The sequence below is a fragment of the Ursus arctos genome, unplaced genomic scaffold (genome assembly GCF_023065955.2).
Source record: "Ursus arctos isolate Adak ecotype North America unplaced genomic scaffold, UrsArc2.0 scaffold_21, whole genome shotgun sequence".
In the NCBI taxonomy this organism is placed as follows: Eukaryota; Metazoa; Chordata; class Mammalia; order Carnivora; family Ursidae; genus Ursus; species Ursus arctos.
In genome coordinates, this window is record NW_026622886.1 from 40,602,649 (window position 1) to 40,623,107 (window position 20,459).

The 20,459-nt window shown below is 36.3% G+C and overlaps 1 long non-coding RNA gene across 2 annotated transcripts in view; it reads right to left on the reverse strand.

Moving 5' to 3' along the window:
- LOC113256305 (uncharacterized) overlaps positions 1 to 19,424 on the reverse strand; it is a 44,737-nt gene extending 25,313 nt beyond the window's left edge. For both annotated transcript variants that reach the window (XR_008960765.1, XR_003316641.3), the window contains exons 1-3: positions 19,275 to 19,424; positions 15,861 to 15,945; positions 1,928 to 1,988 (exon numbers count right to left, since the gene is read on the reverse strand). This is a non-coding gene — a long non-coding RNA (uncharacterized LOC113256305). The remainder of the gene's footprint in view (positions 1 to 1,927; positions 1,989 to 15,860; positions 15,946 to 19,274) is intronic.
- Between the last annotated feature and the right edge of the window lie 1,035 nt (positions 19,425 to 20,459).

The following is a 20,459-nucleotide window of genomic DNA, read 5'->3' on the forward strand; positions in this document are numbered from 1 at the left end:
ACTAACATAATATAATAAAAAAACATTACAAAAAAGAAAAAGAATAGGATCAATTTCCATGGAATTCACACTGAGCAGGTCCTCAATGGGCCAAAATGTGATGAAGGCAGGTTTGCTTTTGAAACCCACTTAACTTCATTAAAGAAGAATTTGGTTCTCAAAGGTATCGCAGCAGTAAGAACAGTCAGAATTGGTAGATTCAAAAGATGATTTTTATCTATCAGTTAGACAGAGCTAGGGCTCAGCAACACTCACATCTAACGAGGAACACCAAATCTTATAATAAAAGACTGATCAAAAATCTGAAGGCGATAAAGTAGGAATGAGAATAACGAGCTATATTAGCAAAACGTAGACTTTAGTAAATTTTAGGCAATGCAGAACATTTATATAATTATTTCTGGGACTATTCTGAAAAAGTAAAAAAGAAACATTGCAATTATCTCAGACGTGTTAGAATAATACAAAACATTCCAAATAATGCACAACCATCTCTCCTGACCCTTAGCCTTTATATCACAAATACACAGGTTTTGGCTAAATTGTCAAGAAAATTAGCTCTCTAGTTTGCTTTTACCTGTTTAGAGAGATTTGGAAGCATCATGGGAGAAAAATGTGGTGCACTGGTATTTCCAGCCCTACAAATGTGGATTAGTCATGACCATCCTCAAACCAACACGGGCTGTTTGGGATATAGAAATATACTACTGATTCCAACTGACATGCACAGTTTTCCTTAAAATTGCTCATTTTGCAGATGAGGAAGGAAATGGAGGAAATGACTTCAGTATAATGACTGAGTGAGGTGCCATTTCATGCAGAGACCAGTTGGATTCAAGTCCAAGCCTAAGATCACCTGCCCATTCACACTGTTTCAGCACAACTATTGGCAGAACTGAAAAAAATTTAAGCTATTAAAATCAATAATTCATCCCCTTTTCCTTATATGTGCCAATCAAGAAAAAAAAGGGGAGGTTGGGGCTTAGGTGGGAAAGGAAATAGAAATAAGAAAGAGGGACATGGGGGAATGATGGTAGGAGGAACAGGGAAGTTTAAATTGTTTTTACTCCAAGTAATTTCTAACTTCAAAATACCATGTATTTGTAAGGAGATCTCATCAACTCAGCATCAATAGAATGAGCACTCATTTTACTTCAGTTTTCTAGCGTGGGGCTGGCCTGGTGCTCGTGCATATGCATTCTCTCTACATTCCCTCTGTGACCCACGCTGTGCACCTGCTGGTCACAGTGAGGGGGTGGATCTGATTTACAGAGACGTTCACTGATCCATACACAAATTGAACTCAAAGACCTTGGCTTCATTGATTCTGGACTAGCTCATCCCTCATTTCCTAGATTCGATTGCATTAGCCAGCCAATATTTTTCTTAAACATCACCAGGAGAGGAAACATCACAATTCATTACTGCCAACCTTTTCCAATGTTGAATGAAGTGTTTAACCTAAATCAATAATGTAATTAATAAATGAATGTAGGTGAGCACTTTTGAGAACAAGGTTGAGGATTACATTCTTAGAAAAAAGTAAGTTTTTCCCTCGTAACCTCTTCCTGTCCTCATCTGCACATACCTTATTTGTCTTCTGAATGAGTTTATTTCTGGAAGTGGCAAACTACAGATTTTAAACTAGAAAATCAGAGAATCTCAGAAACTTTGTTTGCCCTATTTCTTAATGTCATACGCCCTCTGGTGGTAAAATCAGGGGACTTGCTGTGGTTTCATTTGAGTTCTCCAAAGCGAAACATTTCAGTAAAATGAAATTTAAAAAGCATTCATCCTAATTAGCTGCTTGTTGTAAATAAATATATTTTAAGAAACTAAAGCACTCTTCAACATAACCTGAGACTAAGAATGTGAAGTAAGTACAGAGTAGTGAAGGGTCCTAGACAGTTGGCAAAATTGCCCTCACCTTTCTGGAGCAGCAAGGATTCCAGGCCTTTATCCTGTTCTCCATTTCTCCACCTTCCTTTCTGAAATAGAGAAGAAAACTTCATGATTGCACATGAGTACTTGTTACATATAGGCCAGCTCTTCTTTACTGCTAAATTACAGCTGATAGCTTGGGCAGAAAAGGAACTCCCTGACATCTGTTGCCTGGAACAATATATACAGAAAACTAGACTGTAAGACAATCAATGACCATTGGGGTACAATCACTAGGAGTTTATTCATAGAAAAATTATATCATTACTTGGATCATATCCTCTGAAAATATGAGCAGTAGTTGGAAAATAAAAATAATGAGTCAGAGAGAGGGAACATACTGATCTGGGGGAGAATTTATATAAAAAAAAATCTTTCCAGGGGCACCTGGGTGGCTCATTCAGTTAAGCATCTGCCTTGAGCTCTGGTCATGAAACCAGGGTCTTGGAATCGAGCCCGCTTCAGGCTCTCTGCTCAGCGGGGAGCCTGCTTCTCCCTCTCCCTCTCTCCCAGCTTCTGTTCTCTCTCTCTCAAATAAATAAAATCTTTAAAAAAAAATATCTTGCCATGTAAATTTTTTAGCTTTTCATAAAGCAAATGTTTTTAACATTTTTATTTTGAGAAGAAAATATCCTTTTATTTTGAGAGGGTGTCAGGTTGTACCTTTAAAAACAAAATTTTATATAACCATAGATGACAGGATTTTAAAATGCTTTCTTTTCTTTTTACTATTTAAAAAAATTTTTTTTAAAGATTTTATTTATTTATTCGACAGAGATAGAGACAGCCAGCGAGAGAGGGAACACAAGCGGGGGGAGTGGGAGAGAAAGAAGCAGGCTCATAGCGGAAGAGCCTGATGTGGGGCTCGATCCCATAACGCCGGGATCACGCTCTGAGCCGAAGGCAGACGCCCAACCACTGTGCCACCCAGGCGCCCCCTATTTTTTTTAATTTTTATTTGAATTTCAGATTAATAAGAATTTGCAACAGTGGTACAAAATATAGTATAAAATTTCCATATGCCTTTTATTCAACTTCCCTAAATATTAACATTTTACTTATTGGAAATTAACATTGATACTATACTATTAACTAATCTACAGACATTATTCAACTTTTGCCAGTTATCCCAAAATTGCCCATTTTATGGTCCAGGATCTAGATTATGATTAAATCAATAAATTCATATTATACATATAAATACCACAGAATTGACATTGAAATTTTCTCAGTTCGTTGTATTTGGAGTCTATGATTTGATGTAGCTTATTTCTGATGATGTTAATTTTGATCACTTGGTTAAGGTAGTGTCTAATGGATTTCTCTACTGTAAAGTAACTATTTTTCCCTTTGTACTTAATTAGTATCTTATAAAGAGATACTTTAAAACTGTTCAAATACTCTATACCTTATCCTGTATTAACCCACTAATTTCCAAATGAATTTTTTATTTCCATCATTTTTTGACATTTGTTAATTAAAATTCTGTAAAGAAGAAAGGTTTTCCTTTTTTCTCACTTATGTATATGAAAATATGTATCTGTATATGTGTAGACATACATATATATGTATAGAGACATAAATATTTATTTTATTCTGTATGTCCTAATCCATTACTGTAGTTTACTTTGTTCTTCAAATTGGCACAGATTTGACCATTGGGAGCCTTTTCAAGTTGATTTCTATGTCCTTTCTACATTGCCCATTTTTTAAAAAAAGATTTTATTTATTTATTTGACAGAGACAGCGAGAGACGGAACACAACAAGGGGAGTGTGAGAGGGAGAGGCAGGCTTCTCGCCGAACAGGGAACCCGATGCGGGGCTCGATCAGATCATGACCTGAGCCGAAGGCAGACGCTTAACGGCTGAGCCACCCAGGCGCCCCTACATTGCCCATTATTTTTTTTGAGTACTTCTTTTTCCTGCACCACAAGATGTTCCAGGCTAATTTTATGATTTTCCTGCTCCAACCTTGGCATCATTTTTCCAAGGATAACCCTAAAAATTATAATAGTTACTTACGGTTATACTTTTTCTTATTTGTAGCTCCTTTCTCTGACAGTAAGAAATCTGCTTCTCATTATTCAAAGTTTATCTACTTGTTTGCACAGTCCTAAAAGATACATGAACTATTTTCAGAATTACTAACTCATGCCCCTTTAGGGAGATGGAGGAAATTACTAACTAGTATACAATGGTTGTGTACATTCGCTTTTGTCTTTAGTCTTAAGAGCACATAGTCAAAATACTGTTTTCAAACTTATTTAGGTTTACTCTTTTCTTCCCCACCCCCTTCAGGGTAGTGTAGTTTGTAGTAGAGTTAGGCTCATTTGTTATTATTTGTATGAATTTTGGGTCCTCCTCTCATCCTGCTTGATTTGAATCACTTATTTGTGTTTTTGGTCTATGAAATATTATCATGGTTTCTAAGAGTCGGAACTGTACAAAGAATTATACTCAGGGAACTGTTTCTTCCCCTGTCCCCATCATCCCTCCCACCTCATGCCCCTCCCTTTTATTTCTGTAAGTAAGTAATCTTTAGTTTCAGGTTATCTTTTTTGGGGGATGGGGAGAAATGAGTAAATAGATGTACATTTTATTTCTCTTTCTTTTATAAAAGATGGCACATAATAGGTACTCCTTTGCACTTGTCTTATTTCTGCTTAATGTATCCTGGAAAACAGTCCATATCCTGGAAAACAGTTCATAGAAATCCTCTTGTAGTTTTTCCTTCTTACAGCTATGTAGATATATGTAACTTATTTCACCATTCTCTTATATTTAGACATTTGCATTGTTTCCAATATTTTTTAAAAAAGATTTTATTTATTTGAGAGAGAGTACACAATCAGGGTGGAGGGGGAGAAGCAGGCTCCTCACCAAGCAGGGAGCCTGATGCAGGGCTTGATCCCAGATTCCCAGGATCCTGACCCACCTGAGCCAAAGGCTGACAGACACCCAACTGACTGAGCCACCCAGGTGCCCCTGTTTCCAATATTTTGCAACAATGAACAATGCTGTGATTAATAACCCATGAAAACATATTTATGTATTATTAGAGGGGTATCTTCTGGATAAATTCTTAACAGTGGACTTGCTATGGGTAAAAAAGTAAGACCCATCGATATGCTGCCTACAAGAGAATTGTTTCAGACCTAAAGACACAGGCAGATTGAAAGTGAAGGGATGAAAAAGCATTTATTATGCAAATGAAAGTGAAAAGAAAGCCAGGGTAGCAATATGTATGTTGGACAAAATAGACTCTAAAATAAACAAAACAGAGGATCATAGAGGAAGAGAGGAAAAAAATAAAACAAGATGAAACCAGAGAGGGAGACAAACCATAAGATACTTAATCATAGGAAACGAACTGAGGGTTGCTCAGGGTTGAGGGTGGTGGAGGGTTGGTGTAACTGGGTAATGGACATTAAGGAGGGCATGTGATATAATGAGCACTGGGTATTATATAAGACTGATGGACCACAGACCTGTACCTCTGAGACCAATAATACATTATATGTTAATTTAAAAAGTAAATTCCAAAACAAAGACTGTAACAAGAGACAAAGAAGGGCACTATATAATCATAAAGGGTACAATCCAACAAAAAGGTATAAGAATTATAAATATGTATGCACCCATCATGGGAGCACCCAAACACATAAAGCAGCTAATAACAAGCATAAAGTATTTGATACTAATAACAATAATAGTAGGGTACTTTAACACCCCATTTACGTCAATGGAGAGAACATCCTAACAAAATCAACAAAGAAACAGTGGGTTTCGATGGCACATTGGGCCAGATGGCTCTAACAGATGTATTCAGAGCATTCCATCCTAAAACAGCAGAATATACATTCTCTTCAAGTGCACATGGAACATCCTCCAGAATAGATAACATATTAGGCCACAACACAACTCTCAACACATTAAAAAAGACTAATGTCATACCATGCATCTTTTTCAACCACAATAGTATGAAACTAGAAATCAACCACAAAAAAAATCTGGAAAGAACACAAATACGTGGACGTTAAATAACATGGTACCAAACAATGAAAGGGTCAACCAAGAAATCAGAGAGGAAATAAAAATATGTGAAGACAAAAGGAAATGAAAACACAATGACCTAAAATCTTAGGGATGCAGCAAAAGCTGTTCTAAGAGGGAAGTTTATAGCAATATAGGCCTACCTCAGGAGTAAAAACAAAAATCTCAAATAACCAACCCTTACACTTATAGGAGCTAGGAAAAGAAGAACAAACAAAACCCAAAATGAGCGAAAGAAAGGAAATAATAACAGAACAGAAATACAAAACTAAAAATAATTAATTAATTAATAGAACAGATAAATGAAACCAGGTTCTTTGAGAAGATCAACAAAATTGATAAACATTAAGCCAGATTCATGAGAGAGAGAACTCAAAATCAGAAATGAAAGAGAAGAAATAATAATTGACACCACAGAAATACAAAGGATTATAAGAGAATACTATAAAAAATTATGTTCCAACAAATTGGATAACCTAGAAGAAATGGATAAATTCTTAGAAACATATAACCTCCCCAAACTGAATCAGGAAGAAATAGAAAATTTGAACAGACTAATTACCAGCAATGAAATTAAATTAGTAATAAAAAAACACTCCAAACAAATAAAAATCCAGTTCCAAATGGCTTCACAGGTAAATTCTTCCATACAAGGAGTTAATGCCTATTCTCAAACTATGCCTATTCTCAAACTATTCCAAAAAAATAGAAGAGGAAGGAAAGCTTCCACATTCATTCCATAAGGACAACATTACCCTGATACCAAAACCAGATAAAGACATTGCTAAAAAAGAGAACTATGGGCCAATATCCCTGATTTACATAGATGCAGATATCCTCAACAAAATAGTAGCAAACCAAATTCAACAAATCATTTAAAAAAATCACTCACCATGATCAAGTGGGATTTATTCCTAGGATGCAAGAGTGGTTCAATATTTGCAAATCAATCAACATGATAAATCGCATCAACGAGAGAAAGGATGAAACACTTATGATCATCTCAATAGATGCAGAAAAAGCATTTGACAAAGTGCAAGATCCATCCATGATAAAAACCCTCAACACAATAGTTTTAGAGGGAACATACTTCAATATAACAAAGACCATATATGAAAAATCCATGGTGAACATCATAATGGTGAAAAACTAAGAGCTTTCCCCCTAAGGTGTAGAACGAGACAAGGATATCCACTCACCACCTTTATTCAACATAGTGCTGGAAGTCCTAGACACAGCAATCAGACACAAAAAGAAATAAAAGGCATCCACATTGGTGAGGAAAAAGTAAAACTTTGACTATTCACAGATGACATGATACTATATATAGAAAACTCTGAAGACTCCAGCAAAAAACTTCTAGAACTGATAAATGAATTCAGTAAAGTCACAGAATATAAAATCAATATACAGAAATCTGCTGCATTTCTATACACAAATAATGAAGCAACAAAAAGAGAAATTAAAACAAGCACATTTACAATTGCACCAAAAATAATAAAATACCTAGGAATAAACTTAACCAAAGGTAAAAGATCTGTACTCTGAAAACTGTAAAACATTGATGAAAGAAATTGAAGATGACACAAAGAAGTGGAGAGAAGATGACACAAAGAAGTTCTTTGCTCATGGATTAGAAGAACAAATACTATTAAAGTGTCCATAATACCTAAAGCAATCTACAGATTTAATGCAATCCTTATCAAAATGCCTACAGTATTTTTCACAGAACTGGAACAAATAATCCTAAAATTTGTATGGAGCCACAAAAGACTCCAAATAGCCACAGCAGTTTTGAAAAAGAAAAACAAAACTGGAGGTATCACAATCACAGATTTCAAGATATGCTACAAAGCTATAGTAATCAAAACAGTAAGGTACTGGCACAAAAACAGGACACATAGATCAATGGAGCAGAATGGAAAGCCCAGAAATAAATCCATGATTATATGGCCAATTAATCTTCAACAAAGGAGGCAAGAAAATGCAATGGGAAGAAGACAGCCTGTCTCTTCAACAAATGGTATTGGGAAAATTGGACAGCCACATGCAAAGAATGAAACTGGACCACTTTCTTACACCATATGAAAAAATAAACTCAAAATGAACTAAGGACCTGTATGTGAGACCTGAAACCATAAAAATCCTGGAAGAGATGGCAGGCAGTAATTTCTCTGACTTCAGCTATAGGAACGTTTTTCTGGATATGTCTCCTGAGGCAAGGGAAGCAAAAACAAGAATAAACTATTGGGAATACCACAAAAAGCTTCTGCACAGCAAAGGAGACCATCAACAAAACTAAAAGACAGCCTACTAAATGGGAGAAGTTATTTGCAAATGACACACCCAATAAAGGCTTAGTATTCAAAATATATAAAGAACTTATAAAAGTCAGCATTGAAAAAAACAAACCAATGAAAAAAATGAGCAGAAGACATGAACAGGCATTTCTCCAAAGAAGACAATACAGATGACACATGAAAAGATGCTCAACAGCACTAATCATCAGGGAAATAGAAATCAAAACCACAATAAGGTATCACCTCACACCTGTCAGAATAGCTAAAGTAAAAAAACATAAATGTTGGCAAAAATGTGGAGAGAAAGGAACCCTTGTGCACTGTTGGTGGGAATGCAAACTGGTGCAGCCACTGTGGAAAACAGTATGGAGTTTCCTCAAAAAATTAAGACTAGAACTACCCTATGATCCAGTAATTCCACTACTATTTACCCAAAGAATACAAAGGACTAATCAAAAATGTATATGCAGCTCTATGTTTATTATAGCATTATAATATGCTTTGTTTATTATATGTTTATTATAGCCAAATTATGGAAGCAGCCCAAGTGTCTACCAACAGATGAATGGATAAAGAAGGTGTGGTATAAAGAGAGAGAATATTACTTAGCCATAAAAAAGAACAAAATCTTCCATTTGCAACAACACGTATGGATCTAGAGAGTATAAAGTGAAATAAATCAGAGAAAGACAAATACCACATAATTTCATTCATATGTGGAATTTAAGAAACAAAGAATAAAAGAGACAAACCAAAAACAGACTCTTAACTATAGAGAAGAGACTGATGGCTACCAGAGGATAGGAGGGTGGGGGGGAGGGTAGGGGAAATAGGTGGTAAGGATTAAGGGTACATTTACCATGATGAGCACTAAATAATGTATAGAATTGTTGAATCACTATTTTGTGCACTTCAACTAACATAACATTGTATGTTAACTATACCGGAATTAAATAAAAAAGTGGGCTTTCTGAGTCAGAGGGTAAGTGTAGATGTAGCTTCTTAGGTATTGCCAAATTTCCCTCCCAAAAACTTGTGCTAGTTTGTATTCCTACCAGTAATGTATGGGAGTGTCTGTTTTTCTACAGAATGTGTTGTCATATTTTTAAATTGTTGCCAGTCTGATAATTATATACCAGTATAGTTAAATTTGTATTTCTGTAATTGTGAGTGAGGTTAAATACCTTTTCCTATATTCAGAGGTCATTTTTATAAGTTGTTTGTGAATTGCCTTTTCTTGCCTTTTTTCCATTTTAATGAGTTTTTAAAAATTCTTTTCCCCTCAGTTTTTAAGTTCTTTATATATTAGCAATATTAGTATTCTATCTATAGTTAGAGCTGTGTTGTAAACACTTTTTCAAAGTTTGTTGTCTTTGACTTTTATTTATGATTTTTTCATCATAAATATAAATTTATATTTTTATATAGCCAATTTTCAATTTTTAAAAAATTGCCTCTGGGTTTGAGTCCTAGTTAGGAATCTCTTCTTACACCAAGTTGGAGGAGGAATTTACCTATTCATCTGTGTTTTCTTCTAGTATATTACTTTTTTTTTTTTTTTACATTTAGATCCCTGTTACATTTGGAGTTTATGCTCATGTATGGTGTGTGAAGCGTGGATCTAATTTTATTTTATTCCAAATGATTATCCTGCTGTCTCAGAACAATCTATTAAAGTTACAGTATTTTTCCTAGTAATTGTGATGCCACATTTACCATATATTCAAGTTCCATAGGTACTTGGGTCCATGTCTGGGTTTTCTTATCTATTCTCTTTGTTGGTCTATTCATGTACCAGTACCACACCATTTTAATTATGAAGACTGTATAGCATATTTTATGTTGATTAGAACCATTCCTTCTTTCCCACTTTTCAGTGGGAATACACTTTTCAGTGTATTCTTGGATTTTCTTCCATGTTTGTCTTTCCACATGATTTTTAATAACCACTTGTCTACCTCCATAAGAAAGCTTATTTGTGTCTTTCTTGGGATTGTGTTAAATTTTACATTAATTTAGAAAGAATGGACAATTTATGATATTAAGTCGTGCCATCCAAAAACTGGGAGTATTGGGTAGCTGAGTAGGTTAAAGCCTCTGACTTTTGATTTTGGCTCAGGTCATAATCTCAGGGTCATGAGATTGGGTCCCGTGTTGGGCTCAGAGCTGAGCATGGAGCCTGCTTAAGATTCTTTTCCTTTTCCTCTGCCTCTCCTCTCCTAGCTTGCACACTCTCTCTCTTAGAAAACAAAAACAAAAACGGAATGTCTCTCCATTTGTCCAGCTTTCCTTCTATAACTTTCAGGGGTGTTTTCCTCACATCGTTTTTACACCTTTCGTTTTACATTTATTCCAGAGTATTTAGTCCTCTTTGTTGTTAATGTAAATGAAGTTTTTCTATGATGATGTCTTCTCATTAGTTATTATATGTATATATGAAAAATAATTTCTGTATGCATTCCTTTTTCCTGCTACCTTTAACTTGTTTTGTCATGGGAGTTCATGCTTTTTCTTGACTTCAGCCAGAAATACATTTTTATTGTGATAAGCCTTTGAGATTTGGTTCATTTGTTACAGTAGTTAGCCAGTTTTGACTAATACAAGGCAGACATGATTTTAGTCCTTTGTCATTATAAAGAATCTGAGACCAGAGATATTGATAAATTTGCCCAAGTTCACAGAGAGAGCAGTAGGCAAAACTGGCCTTTTAATCAAGAACCTGTGCTATTAACCACTGCGTAATACTCTGTCCTCAAAGTATAGGCTCCCCACGTGTCTTGTTAGTTTCTGTTTGAAAAAGAGAAAAAGCAAGTTGATACATCATCCTCCTTTTCTTCATCTGCTGTGGCAGCCATATTATTAATACAGGGAACTGAGTGGGAGTATGAGGAGGACAGATATGGATGGATAATAGCACTGGACTGGATCAGCAAGCAACACAGATTTAAGAGAAAGGGAGTTTCATTGCACTTCACAGACTTCATATAGATAGAAAACTATGTAAGATTTTTGGCTACAGAATTCATAAAAGCTCAGTTCTGGTCCACTTTCCAGTTCGCTTCTAGTGTGCAACCAGTGTGATCTTACAAAAATGAAAATACTTAAATATCATTCCCCTTCCTCAAATCTTTCAATGGATTCACTTGGTCTCAGAATAAAGGCAGAACTTCACATGGCCTGTACTTCAGTCTCCAGGCTCAGCTCCATGCTTTACCACAGTGCTGCTCTAGCCCTAGTAAAGTACCTGCAGTACTTCATCCTTCTACATCCCATCCAGACAGCCTCTTCCCCAGGAGGCTTTCCTGATCCCTGCATCATATACCCCTTGCATGCCTTCTGTAGGGACTTTGTTCTAACCTTTATCACATTGTATTTTATCACTTAATTGTCTGTCATAAACTCTTGAGGGTATGGACTATTTTAATTTTAGATTCTAAATTCCAGTACCATATTTTATGTAGTAGGTACTTAATATGTTTGTTGACTGACTGAATAAATATTATTTTCTTACCTTTTTTTTTTTTAATTTCATGGCACACTCTTATCTCTTCTTTAGATAGTTTCTTCTTGCGTGGGAAGTGATTTTCCTATATCCTCAGGATTGTCATCATTATGAGCTGTGGACTGTCATAAACTTTTCAGACTTTCAAGAGAAACCTCAAATCTATGATTTAAGTTTTTTTTAAGAAAATAATCAACTGATATATTTTTTCCACTTTCTTTTCTGTCTGGGAATGATTTGTAGCTGTCATTGGGATGAATAATCCATGGCCTTTTATAAAACTCAAACCTGAAAATGTTCTTTGAAATCTGATCGTGCCATTTCTAAAAGGCGCCAAATGTCTGGTCCAACTCTGGCAATTGATATTTTACAAGTATCAGATGTATTCTCTGAACTATTTTTCTTTACCTATAGCAGTGATAAGAGCTAGTTTTTATTGAGCTCCATCTGTGTATTAGACACTGTTCTCAACATATGACATATAGATTACTTTATGCAGCAGATTTAATTTTTCACCATATTCTCATAGATGAAGAAGCCGAGGCATGCAGAGCTTAAGTAACTTGCCCAATAGTAATAAAAGGAACTGAGATTAGGTTTTCAGGGGAGCCCAATCTAGAGTTTATATTCTGAAATTGCATTAGGCCACTTTCTTCATGTATATTTCACCCTGTTATGCTTCCTGGAATATGTAATGTTGTTTGTGTGCTACATGTATGTCTATTATTATCTCCCCAATAAGATCCTAAGATCTTTCTTTGGAGGGAGTAGTCTTGCTCTTTAGCCTCTACAATATGTTGTATTGTGCTAGACACATTGTGTGACTATTTCATAAACACATGCTCAGTTGCTTTTAAAAGTTTATTTAAATTCACCCCCAATCTTAGGAAATTGTATATAGGGATTTTAACAAGTTAGGATAAAATAGCATATTTTTAAAATCTCTAAATTTGTTGATCTAAGAAATGAGTTTATGATTATGATTATTATTATTATAAATGCAACAGGAACTGAAGAAGGAGAGAAGATCCTCATGACATCATCCATTATTGTGTCTCTTCTCTGTCAGGCTCCTACATGGATATAATGATGCTTTGATGAATATTAATGAAACGGAGTGACTTGTGACGTATTTTGTTTGTACCAATGCTGATTAATAAAGCGTTAATTTTACTCATTCTTTTCATAGCTTGCTCTCCTGAGGGTCACGATTGTTTTCTGAAGGAGTAGGAAGCTTGTTATTACTGTATGAAGGTCGAACTGAATTCTTTACCTCAAGGACACCCTCAACTAAGCTTGTGTGCTCCAACTTTCCTGTAATGATGCGTGTCCTTCTCATCTGGAATGCCACCCAGTACTTGGGAGGTTAAAATATTCCCCCATGCCACAGTGGATGGGGTTTGGGGAGGGCATAGTGGTATCAACCATCAAGGAAATAATAACTTTTCACTCTTTCCTTCATGCAAATAGATCCCAGCAGTCTACCAAACCTACCTGAACATGTCTGAATTTACTGAATGTATGTTTACAGAATAGATCTAGTAAGTTACAAATCCATTACTCTCTTAAACCACTGTCAAACTCAAGAAAGCAAAAGGGAAAACAAGTGTATATATCTTATAATATATACAAAGCTCAAAGCTTCTATAAAAGATTAAGTCTTCCCAGAACTTTTGCCACATTATCCTTTTTATTAATAACTTCTTGTTCTAATCATTTTGGGTTACAAAAATAATACATGTTTTTGGTAGAACTATTGAAAATCAGAAATGCATTTTTAAGTGCTTAGTAATTCGTAATCTCTTCATTCAAAGATACCCACTGTTAATATTTTGGGGTGTGTGTGTGTGTGTGTATTTTCACTAACTCAGCCTTCTATCATGGACATTTTTTAGATCACTTAAGATTCTTCAATGACCTTTTAAAAAAGATTTTATAATGTCTACTGATAACTGTATAATGTTCTATTTAATATCTGACATTGCTGTATATTTTGATGCTTTCACTGGGTTGAACACCAGCTTGTATGCTGTCTGAATAAGAGTGGAAAGTAAATCATGAGCTGCATAAACACAGAGGGAGATTTTCTAAAGGAAGGAAGCAACCTTCATCTTCCCAATAAAATCCTGGAATTGAAACATTAAGAAAAGTAAGTTCTTTTTTTTTGGTGAAAGGCCCCAGAACTCAGATGCTTATCTAAGGTTTTTTTCAAAATGATTCAAGTCCAGTGGAGCTCTGTTCATGTCTGAAATCCCTCACCACTGTGCAAGGGTAGGATAGTGACATGAGCACATCTTTATCACACTTATAGCAACTTCATTTTCTTTTTTTTTTTTTTAAAGATTTTATTTATTTATTTGACAGAGAAAGACAGCCAGCGAGAGAGGGAACACAAGCAGGGGGAGTGGGAGAGGAAGAAGCAGGCTCCTAGCAGAGGAGCCTGATGTGGGGCTCGATCCCAGAACGCTGGGATCACGCCCTGAGACGAAGGCAGACGCTTAACGACTGAGCCACCCAGGCACCCCAGCAACTTCATTTTCTTAAGCCAAGCTGCAAATATCACAAATACAGCCTTACACGCAGTGCTTTGGTTGCCCCCAGTGCTTACCAACTGCTGGGAGGACTTAAGGGAATGAAAATTGGAGATAAAATCAAAAGACATTTTTACAACCTTAGAACTGGCACAGCCATATCACCTCTACTTATGCAAATAATTTACCTTTTCTATTCCTGTGTAAAGTAAACACCTGCTTTGAGATCTATTTACCCAGAAAACACTGGTGACTAATTTGTCAGCTAAAAGATCACAAACTAAAAGGAATTAGATTAGCCCTTAAAAAAAATTAGATTGAGACATGTAGTGAGAGAAATAAAAGAAAAACTTCACTTTTGTATTCTGCGCAGTGAAGCATACAAGGCTTTTATAGCATGGAAGAGCACATTAAAAAAAAAAAAGGGTGAGCACATTAAAATATATACTATCTTATACCTGTTAAACTGTAAAGGATTAAAATAATGAGTATGGGCAAGGATGTGGAGCAATGGAAACTGTCACACAGTGCTGGAAAATCACAGAGCAGTTATGTATGATCTTGTAAAGCTAAAAGTATATATGCCCTTCCGTAAAGCTTAAGGAAAGCCAGAGAAAAATTAGGGTGTTTTTTTAGTCTTGTCTTTTAACATAATGAGGTATAAATTAAGATGAAACTTCAAAGTCAGATGTCTTCATCCTTGCTAAGGCTCAGGAGAAAGATTTTGGAGCACTGGTATACAAGGACAGAGCAGCGGGAGCATCTTTCTCAGGCACAGGCACAGGTAGTGAGGGGGGCATTGAGAATTTAAAAACAAATATAACCAACTAAAAGTCTGCTTTATTATCACCCTGTGTCAACATTTCTAAACAGTATTCCTCCCTGAATAAAAGTCTGAGTTCTTTACAATTATCGTGGTTATTATAAAATTACTTCATCCTTTCATTATCATTGTTTTCTACATGGAAGTTAATTCAGAGAACTTTCAGTGATGCAGTCCATCTCTAATACTCATAGACTCAGCTAATAATACCTCAGGGGATAATGGGATTGAAGGGAGGTTTTCTAGAACAGAGTATATTCCACCAAACTGGTAGATAAAGGGAAGAAGTCAGTAGAAAGGGATGGGTTAAAGAGAAGGAGTAGTATATAATTAATGCACCAAAGTCTATAGGCTTTTGTAGTTGTGGCTCCCTTTGGTGACTCTGAACCTGACCCTGACTTTGCTTGACTAATGAGACAGTAACACATATGATGCAAACAGAGACTTGTAAAGTGATTGCACACAGAGGCTTGCTCTCTTTTGGCTCTTGGCGGGGATCCTGCAATCACTTACTAATATGTGAACAGACCCTGGATGTTTTTGATGATGAGTGACATGTGGCCTAGCCACTTTTGTCACCTCAGCTAACATCAGGCCAATTTCCAGACATGTGAGTAGGGCTATTCTAGACCATCCGGTCCCAGGTAGGTCTCCAGCTGGTCATGTGAGTGAGTACAGATACACAAGCAAGCAGAAACATCCAGCTTACCTTTAGACTTGTGAGCAATGCTGTACGATTGTTGTTTTAAGCCACCAGGTTTTGAGGTGATTTGTTACACAGCAAATACAAAGTCCTTGAGTAGGTGAGTAAGGATGGGATAGAAGGCAGAGGCAGAAGGAGACTAATTAGTCTTGGATATGATATCATATATACATATTGATATTCAAGATCCTGCCCCCCCCCCAAACACACACACCCTTTCCCCCACTTCCCTCAGGGTAAGGGAAAAGAATCCAGTCTCTGAGCTGAAACTGCCCAAATTTAAATCCTGGCTTTGTTCTTTACTGGCTCAGTGATCTTTGGCATACGTCTTACTCATCTGTAAAATTGAGATGATGGCATTTACCTCAAAAAGTTGTTGAAAAGATGAAGTGATATTATATAGATAAGGATCTGGATCCTTAATAAATGTTTTAAATGTTAGCTAAGTAGGTACCTGGGTGAAGATACAGCATAAACTGGAGATAAAATGATAGGGGAAGTTGAGAAAGTATCAGGGAACATCAAAATTTTCAGGAATACAGGATGTAAGACACCTTCAGAAAATAAAAGAACAGTAAGAATCTGAGGATAAAGGAAATAAATCGTGGTGAAAATTTTTTAAGAAGGTGATTATGGAGGAATTTTTCAGTATGGTTGAATAACAGTGATAGTCTAATTAGAGTTAAAAAGAACACGTATATGGAAGCCACACTCAGCACAGTTCCAGTTTTCTAAAACAGTGCTCAGTTGCTCAGGAGTTGAATTAGAGAGAGCAAGTAATAGGATCATTGGATGGCAGATAGACAAAGAAATGGGATCGGGGGAGCTAATACTAGTTGACCATACAGCCTGAGTTGGCCTGGAAGCAAAAGAGATCATAAAGGAACTGATTGAGAGAATGGAATGGGGTCAGAGAGCAAAGAACAGGAGTCACATAGACCTATTTGAAAGTAGAAAGCTGCCGCTTTCTTAGTTGGTGGATAGTATCATTTTTACCCTTAGTGACTTGCTCCCTTGCCTAAAGCCAGTGGTCCTGTTAGCCTACGATTTTTGCATAGTTTTTGTTCCAAATGACATATTTTCTGAACTTCTTTAAGGAACACTAAACTATTTAAAAGAGAGCTCTGGTTTTAAAATCCAGCCAATCTTGAAGAATGTTGCTATGGCTGATGTCAGGGTCTTTACTGCCTGAGCTCTCTTCTAGGATTTTTATGGTTTCAGGTCTCACATTTAGGTCTTTAACCCATTTTGAGTTTTTGTTTGTGTATGGTGTAAGGAAGTGGTCCAGTTTCATTCTTTTGCATGTAGCTGACCCATTTTGGATGGAGCTAGTGAGTATAATGCTAAGAAATAAGTCTGTCTGAAAAAGACAAATACCATATGACTTCACCCACATGTGGAATTTAAGAAACAAAACAAATAAGCAAAGGGAAAAAAAGAGACAGAGAAACCAAGAAAGAGACTCTTAACTGCAGAGAACAAACTGATGGTGACCAGAGGGAAGGTGGGAGGGGGGATGGGTGAACTGGGCGATGGGAATTAAGGAGTGCACATGTTGTGATGAACACTGGGAGATGTATAGAACTGTCGAATCACTGTGTTGTACACCTGAACTACTATAAACTGTATGTTAACTGTATTGGAATTAAAATAAGATTTATGAAAATCCAGCCAATCTTGGTGGCTTTCTTCTGAGGATGCTGTGCCTATTAGATGATCTGTCTCATCTACTAAACCTTTTCTACAAGTGACCCTTATTAACCTTGCATGTTAGGCAGCTAGAAACAAGATTTTATCTATAGTACTCGGATGTGCATCTGGCCATATTTGAACATCCTCTGAATCTAGCCATATTCAAGCATCCGCTTATCTGCTGAGTGAGCCTGAAAACTCCTGCCTCTCCTCTCTGCCTTCTTAGGTTCGCCTTTTTCCAGATGCAGCTCATGTGCTCAGTCTACAGAGTCCGTCCCAGTTGTTCCAGCCCTATATAATGTCTTCCTTTTCAAAACCTTTGCAGCAACTCATCTGACACTTAGCATGTGCTATCTTTTATTCTAGGTTTTCTTAAACCCCAAGAATCAATACATTTTAAAGCCAGAAAAGGTTTCAGAGAATACCTAATCCAATTTTCTCATTTTGCTGATGAGAAACCTGGAGACATTGAGTAAGTGACAGAACCGAGTGACTAGAACCCTGCCTGCCTTTGTCGTTATTTGGTATTTTTGTACCGTGTTATATGTAAGTCTAAAGAGGAAGTCATGTTCCTCAGCACAAGGACTTCTTTGAATTGATAGCATTTACATGTTGGGATCCTCAATAGATACTCTCCCACAGTGACACGTTGCTTTACCAAACTACATGAGACAGCTGAAAGAGGAATAAATTCTTGTGTAGGACAGATTTTATAGTTAAAAAAAATTGTTTTTCAAACTCGTAGATGTATAAGGTTTTCAGAATAAAATGTATTTGAAAGTTTTTGTTATATAAGATGTTCAGGTGTTTCCATCTTTGTTATTACAAGCAAAAGGAAATTAACCAACCTTAGTTTTGTTCCTTTAATTTACTGCTAAGTGTGGTCTTCTTTAGGATGTATATGAACCATTTCTAACTGGTGTAGGTTACAGACACTTGTTTGAATCCCAGAAGAGGAAAATTCTCCCATCCAGCCTTTTTGCCAGTTAACTGGAAGAAGCTTACCTTTGTGGTTCTTGATTTTAATAAAAGAGCATCAAAGAGTCAATTTAATAAACAAAAACATTTAAAGTGCAATTGAACTTAAATTGTTAAATGGATTGGACAAGAATGGAAAAAGCAAAAGAAAATATAAAAATATAAATTGGGAGCTAAAAAATATTGTTATTAGAAATTACTAATTTTTCCAGTTTTGAATTTTAATTACAAAAAATCAATTACCCAAGATTATTCATTACCTATAATACGTGACTTGTCATTCATTGCCTTGAACAACGTCTCTGAACCCATTTGAAAACTGAGTACAGAGCCTGCCATTTTCATTCCAAGTCCACCTGTGACCATGTTAAGAAGACATTACCCAGCATAGTTTAATCAGAGCTTACTGGGAACACTATCACAATATAATCAATGCTCTACATGCTCATTTCAAGATGGTGGCTTTGTTTTGAAATCTCAGGACAAGTTTGTGAGCATCCCAAAATAGAAAAATTCTTCCAGTAATTCTTCCCCTGAGTGTAGTTGGGGCATTCCAGCCATACTCCTTCCTACTCTCCTGTTCACCTTCCTCCTTCCGCTTCTTCCCTCACAACAGAGAAGTGACAGCCACCACCCACTTGCAGTCAGTTCTCCTAATTCCACCCACAGGAGCCAAAACATAAAGAAAACACATGTATTTGTTTAAATATGTAACTTGCAGACAACATTTTCAGAGAAAAATATTCTCACCCTCTTGGTGCTAGTCCTCTGTGTATTTTTCTTCCAGGTTTGTTCTTCCCCAGATGACTGTAGTTTTTGCTGGCATTTCTCTGAAAGTATTTTCAAGACCTGGTTAAGAGTAAGAAAAGCTACCTGAATTTGCAGGCAGCTTCCTGTTGGGCTCACGTTTTGCAGAATGCAAGCTTGGTGTGCAGAAGGTGGGCAAAGTGTTTGAAAAAACAGGAAGCACCTGTGAATGTGTGACTTTATTCCTGGAAGCAGAAGGCTCCCTCTGAGATGGTTGTAGATGCTTCCTGCTGTTTCACCTATGAGCACTTTTGCAAAACCTTTAAATACTTTAAAGACCAAGAATGGGCTTCCAGATGGCAAGATTATTTGGAAAGTCTGGTACATCTGTGGGCATGGTGGAAATCCACAGCTTTTCTTTCTTTTTTTTTTTTTTTTTCCTATGCAGGTTTCTCTTTTTGCTGGGGATATTGATATGCCTGGAAATTAGAGTAGGCTTTTAAAAATTATTGTTATTGTGATAAAAACATAGGCTAACATCTGCCCTCTTAACAAATTTTAAGTGAGTGTATAGTGTTGTTAACTATAGACAGAATGGTGAAGAGCAGATCTCTAGAACTGTTTCATTTTTCATGACTGAAACTTTATGCCCGTTTAATAGCAACTCCCAGTTTCCCCTCCCCAGCCCCTGGCAATCACCATTCTACTTTCTGCTTCAATGAGTTTGACTATTTTAGATAACTCATATAAATAGAATCATGCGATATTTGTCCTTCTGTGACTGGCTTATTTCACTTAGCCTAATGTCTTCAATATTCATCCATATAGTAGCATATGACAGGATTTCTTTCTTTTTTTAATGGCTAATATTCCATCATGCATATATATTGCATTTTCTTTATCCATTTATCTGTCAGTGAATAAATAAATGTTCATTGGGTTGTTCCCACCTCTTGGCTATTGTGAATACTGCTGCAATAAATATGGGAGTGCACAGATTCCTTCAAGATAGTGATTGCAATTCTTTTGGATATGTACTCAGAAGTGGGAGGACTAGATCATATGGTAGTTCTATTTTTAATTTTGTGAGGAATCTCCATGTTGTTTTCCATAGCAGCTGCACCATTTTGCATTCCCACCAATAGTTACACGAGGGTTCCAATTTCTCCATATCCTCACTAACACTTG